The sequence below is a fragment of the Schistocerca americana genome, chromosome X, assembly GCF_021461395.2.
Source record: "Schistocerca americana isolate TAMUIC-IGC-003095 chromosome X, iqSchAmer2.1, whole genome shotgun sequence".
Lineage (NCBI taxonomy): Eukaryota > Metazoa > Arthropoda > Insecta > Orthoptera > Acrididae > Schistocerca > Schistocerca americana.
In genome coordinates this window covers 894,769,710-894,782,253 of record NC_060130.1, presented here as the reverse complement: position 1 = coordinate 894,782,253, position 12,544 = coordinate 894,769,710, and the positions used below count along the sequence as shown (strand labels likewise).

The window sequence follows — 12,544 nt, the reverse complement described above, 5'->3', positions numbered from 1 at the left end:
ATTTTGAAATTTTTCTGAGTATGTTTGATAAATCACAGTCTTGCTTTCAATTCCTGTTGGCAGCCTTTGGTATCTAAACAAGCCAGAGTATTCAATATGATAATCTATTGAGATGGTTCAATAAAAGGATGTTACAAACAAGGTTCTGTGAGAACAGTTTATGAAAAATATTTTCTCCTGTCTAGTTTAACAAGGAATTCACCTGGTTACAGAACAGGGGAAGCATCTGTTGTGGACTGGTCACTGATGGTGATTTTAAAGTTACCACAAATGAAGGGCAGTATCATGATTTCAGCACTACAACAACAGGTAAATCCCTGATATGAAACTTCCTGGCAGATTAAAACTGTGTGCCCGACCGAGACTCGAACTCGGGACCTTTGCCTTTCGCGGGCAAGTGCTCTACCATCTGAGCTACTGAAGGACTCACGCCCGGTCCTCACAGCTTTACTTCTGCCAGTATCTCGTCTCCTACCTTCCAAACTTTACAGAAGCTCTCCTGCGAACCTTGCAGAACTAGCACTACTGAAAGAAAGGATACTGCAGAGACATGGCTTAGCCACAGCCTGGGGGATATCTCATTCAGGTAAATCCCATTCACTACCAATGATGGGTTGAGTCACTCCCATTCATGTAATTTATATAATTCAGCTTTGAGATGGTCTCTGATTATGAATAGTATAGCTCTAGATAGGAAAAAACTGGGACCAAATTCCACTGGATGGTGATATGTGTTTTAAAGTTGATATGTGTTTTAAAGTTAACAATGGATCCCGGTTCTGAGGTCATTAGAGGGGAAAATTCTTTACACCGGTTCTCAGTACTATTATATGGAATAGAGATAGGAATAGATTTATTGAGCCATGTAGGGCCCTATCTTAAATCCAAACATAATAAATGCATGATGTCCAGGAACAATTGTTGTTTTCGTATAGTGATGAGTTTGAATGTTACAGGGTGTGGCAGAACCTTAAACTGAATGTTTAATGTAAAGCTGTCCTTAATTGGAATTTTATGATTACTATAGAAAAATAATCTGTACATTATGGGAACCAATGATGGTGCTCCTAGTTGCTAATATGTTTTACACGAATAGTGACAGTCAACTGAAGAGTAATAAATGCATGAGGATATTTCCAAATAGAATGTTATGAGCATGTTACTCCCATAAAGCCCTGTCATCGATTGTAACAGCCGCAGCATTTTAGTTACCATATACAGGGTGTAATTAAACTTCCTTTATAGACTTAAGGACTTGTAGCGGGTAGCAAAATGGTTAAATTTAGCACAGGAATCCATATCCGGAAACATTCCCTACCATTTTCCCACTACACGTAAAATACCATAACACACATTGTTCTCCAACTCCTGCTGCTTGTTGTCTTGGTCCACTTACAAGTAAGGAGTGACGTGATGACCACCAGCGTCAGCACAGATATGATACCTCCATATCATGTGCTGGTACACATGGTCACGAATCCCTGATCCTCCAGTGTCTGCCACAACCAATCTGCCAGTAGGTTTTCCTTGGCTGCCACAGGGGTCTAATATCGGTAAATCGAGTATTTCATGTGACTCTGCCGGTAGCAGTCTAACGAGTATAGATAGGGAGGAAGTGCAAGCCACACAATTGGGCCACAAGGACGTATCCATTGTTGCCCAAATTATTGGTCCAGATGATCTGAGACTGTAGGTGAACAATGACGTGGTGTCCCATCGTGCTGGAACTACGTGTTTTGATGCACATGCGGTGACACATCTTCCAATAGCCCATGGAGAACGCTGTCAAGGAACTGCAAGTCCACTGCAGTCGTGAAATGTGGTGGAGGAGGTATGGCCCAATCACACTAGAAATGGAATATATGTGCTGCACTGAATGGTTACTACCGTGTATACTAACACAGCATGAACAGAGACCACAAGCACCACAACAGGTACAAACCTCTCTGGGCAGATCACAAACTCAGCTGAATGCCATGTAAACAAATCTGTAGTGGGCATCAGACTTCAGGTGATAGGTGAATGATGTACGTATTACCCCAGTCAGTAGCGCTGAAACTGCGGGAGATTTGATCAGGAGTTGTGGTATTTTGCGTGTAGTGGGAAAACGGTACGTTTCCAGAAATGAACCTTTATGCTTGGTCAGTTCTTAGCTACAAAAACATTTTTATGGAGTGAATGCACAAAATGTGGCAAAATATTCCAAATGAAATGACTAGGCTAACAGTGACAGCTAAATACTTAATGCATTGGAGACTTCTTGTACAGCAATGTACTGGCAATACTGAGATAATGTGTGTGCGAGTAACAATCATGTCTTTGTCGACCTGGAATCTGACTAACACCTTTAGAATCGAAAGTGACAAGGAAACAGCACGACCGTGGGGTCGGGGATTTGTCCAAAACTTTTTGTGGTGAAAGAGGACCCCTAACACCTCACGTGGTTAAAATATTAGGACGCACTACCCGGAAAATCCCGGGAAAAATCGATCCAAAGTTTCTTAGGTGCCTTATGAGTATAAAATGTTTGTCCATTGTCGAGCCGCCCTCTGGCCTAGAGGTTGCCGGCATGGTAGCTCAGTGTGTTCGGTCAAAGGGTTAGCAGCCCTCTGTAATAAAAAAAACTGAGCTAACTGATCAACAACGAACTTAAACGGATGTCTTACGACGTCCGCCCTGAGCAGATGAAACGAACAAAATGAGATTTAAAAAAAGAACACTTTTTTCCTTTTGTTTCATTTTCTTTTGTTATTCCACCAATTATTCAGTAAGTTTCCCAAATCTACATTATCTTTAACAAATTAGTTACATTATTGAATAAAAATTATTTCTTTTTGTCCAACAACACAATTCATGGCGGTGGGTTTTCCATTTTTCATTGTAACTTATATGAGCAGAAACATTGGGTTTTTAATCAGGATAACGAAGGCGATTGGGAAATATTCAGTTTTTATACATATAATAATTATAAACAAGAACCGCAGTGGTAATTATCGTAAAAACAAACAAAGCAATAATTCTTGCAACATATAAAAGCGGATTTTTTCGATCACAGGGCGTTTGCAATAAATCTGTACAAAAACATGCCCCATTAACATTTACGAAAATGTTTTGAGTTTCTGGTAATTTTGAGGCAAACCAGGCATACTGAATCATGTCTCGGAATGTTAGTGACGATAATTGATGGTGAATTATAGAATGAATTTTTATACAATCTCCCCGGGAATTAATTTCACGATTGTCCTGTAACAATGCGCTGCAATTTTGTAAGCAACAGAAGAAAAAAAAAAGAAAAGGTACGGGAGGAGGAATCGAACCCGAGATCGCTGGCGTAAGGGTCTGAGCGCTAACCATGTAGGCTAGACAGCGGCTCGGCAGTGGCCTAACATTTTATACTCATAAGGAACCTAAAAACTTTTGGACTGATTTTTCCCGGGATTTTCCGAGTAGTGCGTCCTAATATTTTAACCACGTGAGGTGTTAGGGGTCCTCTTTCACCACACAAAATTTCGGACAAATCCCCGACCCCACGGTCGTGCCGTCTTCTTGTGAGATAAAAGCTTTGTCAACGTTTGAGAGACCGAAAGAAGTTGAGTTCAACTTTCATCTGAAAGCACTGTGACGACTGAGCCACGTAATGTTGTGAATTACAAGCTTCTTGACCATTTCGTAACTGATCATTAGTGTAAACAATGGGGACTATTTGGATTAGTATTCTGTAATTTGACTGTGGAAGTGTTAGTGTTGTTCGTTTCTCGTTGGCTTAGTATTTGCTAAAGTACTGCCTTTTCAACAATATCCAGTAATAACTAATAGATTGTGTTCATACGAAACAGTAAACTAAACTAAAAAGGGGAATCACAATGGAAAATTTGTGCCATAGATTGTTTAATATTTCCGCAAAAAAAGAAAACATACCACTCCAGTCCCTCACTGTCGAGACAAAATTTCACAATATTTTGCTACACTGGGAAATGCGTTGTGTTGAACTGAGAAAGAAGTTTATAGTTCGAAACATATCTCTATGCTTCGAAATCATTTTGTAAAACCCTGATCCCCACTTTATAGTTTTATATCTCTGTAAGCAAAGGCCTTCCATTCCTTCACTGTTCATGTGAGTATCTTTGTAAACACGCATGTACGCACGAACATTATAATCGCTGCATGTCAATAATATCGTTAATAGTTTGACCATAATGTTATCAGTGACGGAGTAGTGGAATTTTACGAAAGTATAGCTAGTGACAGTGTGCGTGATACGCTAGGGGTGCGAGCTGTTGTGGAATAAGGAGGTAATGTGGATGTGTCCTAGAATTTAAAGTGCTCGTTTCTAATTCTTTTCATTACTCCATTTGCATTTCTTAGATTGCAGCATCCCGATTTTCTGAGAGACTTCTTAGTACTGAAAAGTGTCATTACTAAAGGTTTATGACTAGTGCTCGTATATTTTTAGTCTTTTTGTAAGTGTCACTGTGTTGTGTTGAATAATAATATTCGAAGTCAGTTTGTGTTTAATCACCACATTATGGGTAAACAAAATTAGATCTTAATAAGTTCCGTGCTACATTGTTCCATTGTTGTTACTGTCATCTGTAAAAAGTACGATTGTGTCAGATGCAGATGTTTTATTGACACATTCCAGTTGTAGTGTCTCGTGGATGACGCGCTGTGACGCACCAAGCGTATGAGATTGAAAATTAAATCTTATTGACGTTGTCATCGGATATTCGCCTTCAGAAAGGAAAGGGGCACTAAAACAGTATGTTTTTGCATAGAAAGCATTATTTTTCTATTTCATATTGATTTGTTGGTGAAGTACTTTGATTGTGTCATGTGGCAGTTTCTTTAGATTTTGTTTTACTGCTTAAACACCTGAAAATATAATGAAATGATTTTTCACCGAAACCTTTGTTTGATCGGGTGTTTTTAAATAGGGTAGCCAAATGTTTAAATTTTTCGCTACGTACTTTCTAAAAATAGGTTATAAATAAATTTTCAAAGTGGTCTAGTTTGTAAAACTAAGGTTGTCGATACAGTCATATGTAATAACTTCGCAATTTAAAAAAAAAAAAAATGTTTTTAAAAGGGCGGTGTCATCCACAAACATCGCACAACACTTTTAAACATGCGATTGCCAGGATGCGATTACAGGCACGTAAACAAACATGCAGCAATGTGAGCCACGGAGTGCCATACAAATTTTCTGCGTGTTTGGGTACCATGGAAATTAGATTGGCCCCTGGTATGTGCTTGTCGACATCTACATAACTCGGAAACAATATGTGGTACGCGAATAAAACATTGTTGGGTAATCCTTGACACATTGGAAGAATGGGGAATGTCTCTGATTGATAAAAATTGGTATTATCTATTTGGTGACAGTATTTTCCAGCTTGAGTACTGCAAACATCTATTTCGGAAAAATATATGAATGAGAAAAGTGGAAAGCTTAAGTGTATCTGTACTTACTTGTGATATAATTTTCCTATTCTACACTAATAGCGAAAATCCAAAGAAGTGAAATGAGGAACAACACATGTTTTCTGACGTGTATGACTTCGTACCATCGCATGTATCTTCAGAATTGTTCTTCACTTTATACAGATATTTGAGGACCACTTGCTTGCTTATATTTGCACTTCAAAATGCCTTCATTTATTCGAGTTAGCTTTAGCACTGTAATCAGAGGATTTATGAGGGGGTTAATAATAGTTTTTTTTATGTTACATTGTAATTGTCATATGACCTAACTTGTGAGAAGACACCTTTGACCATTTATGTTTGTGCAGATTCTAAATGATATTGATATCATCAGTATGTGTCTCTGATTTCAGCTGGATTGGTCAACATAATGTATCTGCTGCACCAATTCAACTATTCACCAGACTACTCTTCATACATCATATATTATGAGAAAAATTTGAGAAATGTGTTATTTAATATGTTTGACTGTGTCCCACATTGTTGTTGTTGTTTTGAACAGCTTAGCAGAATGACTGGTCGCACCATACTTCAAACCATTGTTCGTAACCTTTATTTTTTATGCTAGCATGCTTATAGTTTGAAACACTCATGATTAAATTCTCTTGTTACAAACGAAGTTTATATGAAAGCACAGGCTGGGTAACCTTTATTGAGATCTGGGCCTTCTCATTTTTGGGTCTTTCACAGTATTATGTTCAAACAGAAATGAATGCCTATATTTAAATATTGTTATTCAAGCTGTTGGTGGCAATAATGATACTTACATCTTTTTTCAATGAATGTAAGGTATCAACAAATTATATAAAGCAGCAGAGAAAGTCTGGGATGGGAGGATGGACATTCTGCTCTCAAGTACCACTTTGACTAACCTGCCATATTCAAATTGTGGAATGTTGTGAAAAGAAAGGTTCAGGTTTCTGACGTCCAATTGAACCATTAAATTTTTTTATATGGATTATGTGTTCACTATTTCTCCATTTAGCAAATTAACCTGACAAAGTGTGTCCCACAATGACACCTCTCTTCTCACATCCTTTTCCATACAGCTTTTCCCAATGCTCTAGGACCCAATGATGGAGAGCAGAAGAGAAACATTTCTCATCTAAGATTCTCAATTATCCCTTAGCCAAAAGAGGCCACGCCAGAGAAACTGGTTTTTGTCTTAGGGCTTGCAGCAGTTCAATGCAGCTGTGATGTCTAAAATCTGCAACTCATACCCGTGTGCCATGACAGGCTCCAGAATCACAGTAAGTGGATTACTCCCTTGCAAGTTACGAACTGCCCAAAAAGCATTACACGAATGGCAATTTCTCCTACCATTTTCCTTGAAGTCCAGTGGCAATGGGATATTGACAGTGGGAGCAGGCTTTAGTGAGGCTTGAAGGTGTCAGTCTGAACTTCCGCATTGGTGACTGGTATTTGATAGTCATCTTCCTGAGAACTCTAGTGACTATTTGTGTATCTGGTCCTGCATCTATGACTAGGCAAGCCTATTTAGGGTAACTAGTGCCCACTCTGAATGAGGATGTCGTAGGGAAGGTGGGGTGAACATAGTGTCACATTTGCAACTGACCGGCAATCTGCACCCTGACATTCACTCGTAATCTGTGGATGGAAACAGAGAGAACAATATGATTGGCTATTGGAACATGGTATGTCAGGACTCTTCTAGGCGGACTGGAAAGAACAAAAACTCATCACCCCATGAGCTAGCAAGATCATATATATGCATTGCACATTAAGTGGAATCACTGTCAAGCAAAGAACACATTAGTGACAGTAGTTCAGGGTACACCATCTTCTGGAAAGGAGAGGATGCAGATTGTCAATGAAGGAATAATAATTCTTAGAATTCCTCTCGTTCCATATATCTTTGTCACAGTTCTCTGCCTCTGCTTCCTCTTTAGACAGTGCTGAAGATACGAATAACCAGTTCAACCATCAACTGAACAATGTTCTTGTCAGTATACCTACTAAAGATAAACTCTTGCCACTTGACGACTTCAGTGCTAGAGACATTTGCTTTTGGGTAATCAGTGTGTTGGAAACTGCAACACAGGTGGGTTGCAACTTCATGATGGTCTCTGTGGTGGGCACGAGCTTTATATGACCAGTATTCAATTCCATGTACCTAATCATGAAAAGACCAAATGGATGCATCCATGTTCCAAACACTGGCATGTTACTGTCATCATGTGCCAGGATGACAAGAAAGATGTTCTGATCAGGAAAACAGCTCGAAACATTGTTGGTTGCAGGACTGTTCACAAACTGTTAGTGAGCCATGTGAGGATTCTCATACATCGTAAGCCACAATCCTACTTCTCAAATACTTTCAGGAGGAAATTCACCATTTACAGCCTTCAGGATAACACTTTTTGCTGTCTTGAAAGACACACTTTTAGATTGTCTCATCGAAACCAGTTTAAAATACACCATCAAAAGGACTGTAGAGGATATCTTTGGTTTGAATGTAAAGAAGAGAAATTATTTTTTATGAAAGTAATGAAGAACCTTATATGTATCAAGTGGAATGCTTACCTATTTCTTGCTCAAGATCAATTCTCTATGGAAAACAAAACATGTTTTCCAGAGCTCAAGTAGAAATATGAAACTGAAATAAGGACAGTGAAGAAAAAGTGGTGACAAAGTCCAAAGAACTCCAAAGTCTGTCAGGCACTTGAGTTTGTATGTTGAATAAGAGATGTTCATCAGGGGCACTGGAAACAGTCAGTTGTATGACCATCCTTGCTGACAGTCGTGGCATCTTGAGCTGCTGGAAAGAGCACTACAGGCCACTTTTAAATTATAGTTTTATTGCTCCTAACAACTTCCAAAAACATGTCTCCCAGCAACCAGCACAACCATAGGAGACACTCTCACTAAAACTTCATAATTTAGCAAGGTTCTAGATCTTATGAAGTTGAGAATGGCACACATACCTGAAATCCCTCTGGAGACAATTCAAAGTGATAGCTTACCTCATAAACACTCTCTTCTCTGTTTCTGTTAATATAGAAACCACAAGGTACCAATAGAGGTGGAGAATTCCTCAGTTGTCACTATCTTTAAAGAAGGCGAAAGAAGCATATGCAGTAATTACCAAATGACATATTTTTGCTAAAATTCTACATAATCACCTCCAGGCTCTTTCTGAGACTGTATGTCCCAAATATCAGTCCGGACTTTGCCCCTGCAGAGGCACTATTGATATGATCATCTGTATTTGACGACAACAAGAGAAATGCGGTGAACAACATAAGCCTTTACTGTTAGTGCTCTGTGACCTAGAAAAATGTTTGATATGGTGCCCAAAGAAGCCATGTTGGAGCTCTTAAAATGTTTCAGCTGAACATTATGTTGAACTGACTAAAACTGTCCGTGATGATGTGTCTTGGCAAGTGCTATACCAGAATGAAACATCTGATAGATTCTCTATTACTTATGGGCTCAAACAATGATGCATTCTCATTACGACATTGCCCTGTAACTCAGTCATACTCAGAGACATTGTCTGTAACCAGAACCTGAATACAGATTGATAGAGGGCTACTTAATTAGTCCACAACATTCTAAAATGTTCACAAGACTCACCCAAGTAACTGATCTACAATAGGCAGGTGACAATGTTTCTCTAGCTCATACACCTGTTGAGTTGCAACTGTCTCTAAACTTTCAGTAGTGCATATGAATGTTTTGGCCAAACCATCAAAATCCTGAAAACAAAGCTACTCACACAGACAGCTCCTAGAACTGCCTTTCTGGTTTTAAATGTCTGTATCCAGCTCACCTTTGGAACAAATAGATCAGTTCCTCTATCTGTGAAGTATATCAGCAACCAAAGGACATGGAGAACAGAATATATCCTGTTACACATGTTGCTTTTTGTTGTCTCACAATAGGGTCTTACTGAACAAAGATATGACACTTCATCAAACTGATTGTGTAACTAGCAGTTAGTTCTACCTGACCTATTGGACATTATAGCACTGTCATCTTAAGAAACTAGAATGCTTCAACCAATAAAAGCTTAGATACATTATGAACATCAAATGGGATGACTTTATATCAAATTGTACTTGAGAAGGGGAGGATGAATAGTATAGACGCTACAATTGGTGACAAACTTAGATTAATTGGTCATTTCTGATGGATTAGAAACCATAGACTTCCTTGACACACATTGTGTGGTGAAGTGAACATAAGTAGAAGACCCCATGCTGTTCCTCTGAAGTGAAGTGCTGCAATATCCATTTCTAGAAGAATCTTAAGTCTAAACATTGACACAAGTAATTGGTGTGCCACAGCAGAATATCTTAATCGCTGGTGCCCAACTGCTTCAGCTGCTGCTTTACATTTTGAGCAGGCATGTTGTTAGTTGGAAAATGAGAAATAAGAGATCCAAGTTTCATCAGGCCCAGACACACCTCCTGCCCTTTATTATGTATAAACTGTGTGGCTGCATGTTTCATGCCAGGTTTGGTCTGCTAAGCTGTCACAGGCATCTTCACACCTGAACTGCAGTGTAATAAAGGAAGTATAGGAGAAAAATGAAAATGCTGATAAGAGCATCAGCCGATGTCTACATGTAGCTTATAAATATAATTTGAAAAGAATATACAGTGCATTAATAGGCTGTCAAACATACATTAGCTGTGTACTGGGGTTGAGCTATAGACTACATCTGGCGATTAATCTGCAATTAACACTTGTGTGTTTGGCAGAAGATTCCTGGAGCCTTTTTGATGATTTCTCAAGCTTCGATTTTTCATATTTTATCATGATGGGCATTTCTTGCTATGTAGATAAACAGCAAAGTGTTTTTGAATTTGGAGGAGACACTTAGTGATTTAATTTTGTGAAAAGATCTCAGCAAAACAAAAGGTGCCTTTGTTTTAATGATTGCCAACCCAGCTTGATTATCATGTGTGTCACACTCCCCACCCCCTCCCCACCCCCACTCCACTTTTTCTTATGTTCTTTATCAATCCTACCTGGTATTAAGGATCCCATACTGCACTGCAGTATTGCAGAAGAAGATAGACAAAAGTAGTGTAAGCAGTGTGTTTAGTAGACTTGTTGCTCTTTCTGTGTGCTCTGCTAATAAAAAATAGTTGTGGGTTCATATTTTGTACCTGATGGTTCCAGTTAATATTGTTTGTAATTGTAATCCCTTCATATTTAATTGAACTGACAGCTTTAAAGCTTATACGAGTTGTTATGTAAACAGACTTTATTATTAATGTGGAGGACCTCTCACTTTTTCTTGTTTGGGGTCAGCTGCCACTTTTTGCATGATGCCATTATATTGTCAAAAGGATTTTGTAATTTGGACCTTCTGATGACTACTAGAGAGTAAATGATAGCATCATGCACAAACATTTTGAGGTCTGCTTAGATTGTCTCCTAAATTGCTTATACAGATTGAGAATTGCAGGGTGCCTACAATACTTCCTAAGAAACTCTTACATACAACTTTTGATTTTATTAGATGATGATCTTTAAGTTACTACAAACTGTGACCTTTCTGAAAGGAAATGAGCATATCAGAATACCATATAGCAAAATAAGAAAAGCAGTCTATGCTCCTTGGAGTATGGGACATCATCATCAGCATCATCATCAATATAAACTATTGTGAAGTTTGAAGGGGGGTAGCATCATTGAGGAAAAAGTACATGAAATGCTTAAAAATTATATGAAAAAAAGGTGCAGTCTTCCTCATTTGTAAACCAACTTGTATAATAGTGCTCAAATAGTACTTGACCAGAAAAATAGAAATAATTTAATCTGTATTTGCAGATTCATTTAATGGCTATCCAGGGGCTAATCAGTTTCTGGAACAAAGTAATTGCTGGCTGAAGGAAGATGAATACAAACATTTGGCTATTGATAGATCTGTAAAATTTGTACTGGTACATCCAATATTGTTATCGTATGTTAAGTTGCATGACTTTTCTTGTATCAACACACAGCAGAGATTGCTCTGCTGTATAAGGCTCATGGATGATGTCATTATCTGCCTACAAATTGGCATTTGATATGCTGTTACCAGAATAGAACTTGGAAACATGACACATCATAATGTCGTTTCCATGTCTCCATAAAACCTGAATGCCTGAGAGTCATAACCGATGCCTCACCGTCACTCCTTTAAATAGAGAATGTGGTACTTAAAAACAAGTACTGTATTGTTGCGTTATTGCAAGGGGGTATCAGATTCAGATTTGAAATACCATTTTAATAAATCTGAAGGAATTTAACATGATCTCTGTGATACTTTTCTTTCATTCAGACTGCATGTTTGACAGTATTATTAGCTACCTATTCTTGTATGAAGATAAGGATAGCTAATTTTTTTTGCTTTCATCTCTCTCTCTCTCTCTCTCTCTCTCTCTCTCTCTCTCTCTCTCTCTCTCTCTCTCTCTCTCTCTCTCTCTCAGTATATACTTTCGTAACTTATGCATTGCTTTAAAGTTCATACACTTATTAAGAAATAAATTTGTACTGGTGTCCTGAGTTTCCAGAGCAAGGAGTGCCTTTCTGTAGGTGGTAAAGAATGAAGGGCAAAGAAATAAAGCTGGAAAAAAGGAGACTGTGTATAAAATATTCTTGAGTTTTACCTGTCTAACCTCCTATTTCAGTTATGTTGCACCTTGTATCTGAAAAGTTGAGAATGTCTATTTACTGTACTAACAGATGTAAACATTGTTATACTTACCAGTTAGAAGTTAAGATACTGCGTGACATGCATCTTCCCTTACACTTGATCTTAAAATGCTCACAAGGCAACATAAAGAAACTTACTTTTTGCATACTTTCTTTGTGCATGATGACTTTTAACAGCATGGGTGTACTTGAGGATGCAGATAATGATAGCAGGATAATTTTAAAACCAGTTTGACACTCATCATGTCCGTTACATTTTCAAAAGAAATTATTTGAAAATACAGTTCATTTTAATTCCATATGCTAAGAAACAAACCTATTTTTACCTACACTCACCGTAATGCTGTGGTACAAGTTAATTGTAGTCTAAATATAAAATTAATGTGAATCC

At 38.1% G+C, this 12,544-nt stretch overlaps 1 protein-coding gene across 3 annotated transcripts in view; it reads left to right on the top strand.

The window, feature by feature from the left end:
* Positions 1-4,135: 4,135 nt before the first annotated feature.
* LOC124555681 (PRKC apoptosis WT1 regulator protein-like) overlaps positions 4,136-12,544 on the top strand; it is a 58,158-nt gene continuing 49,749 nt past the window's right edge. For all 3 annotated transcript variants that reach the window (XM_047129681.1, XM_047129682.1, XM_047129680.1), the window contains exon 1: positions 4,136-4,292. The gene's annotated coding sequence lies outside the window, so the exon portion shown is untranslated. The remainder of the gene's footprint in view (positions 4,293-12,544) is intronic.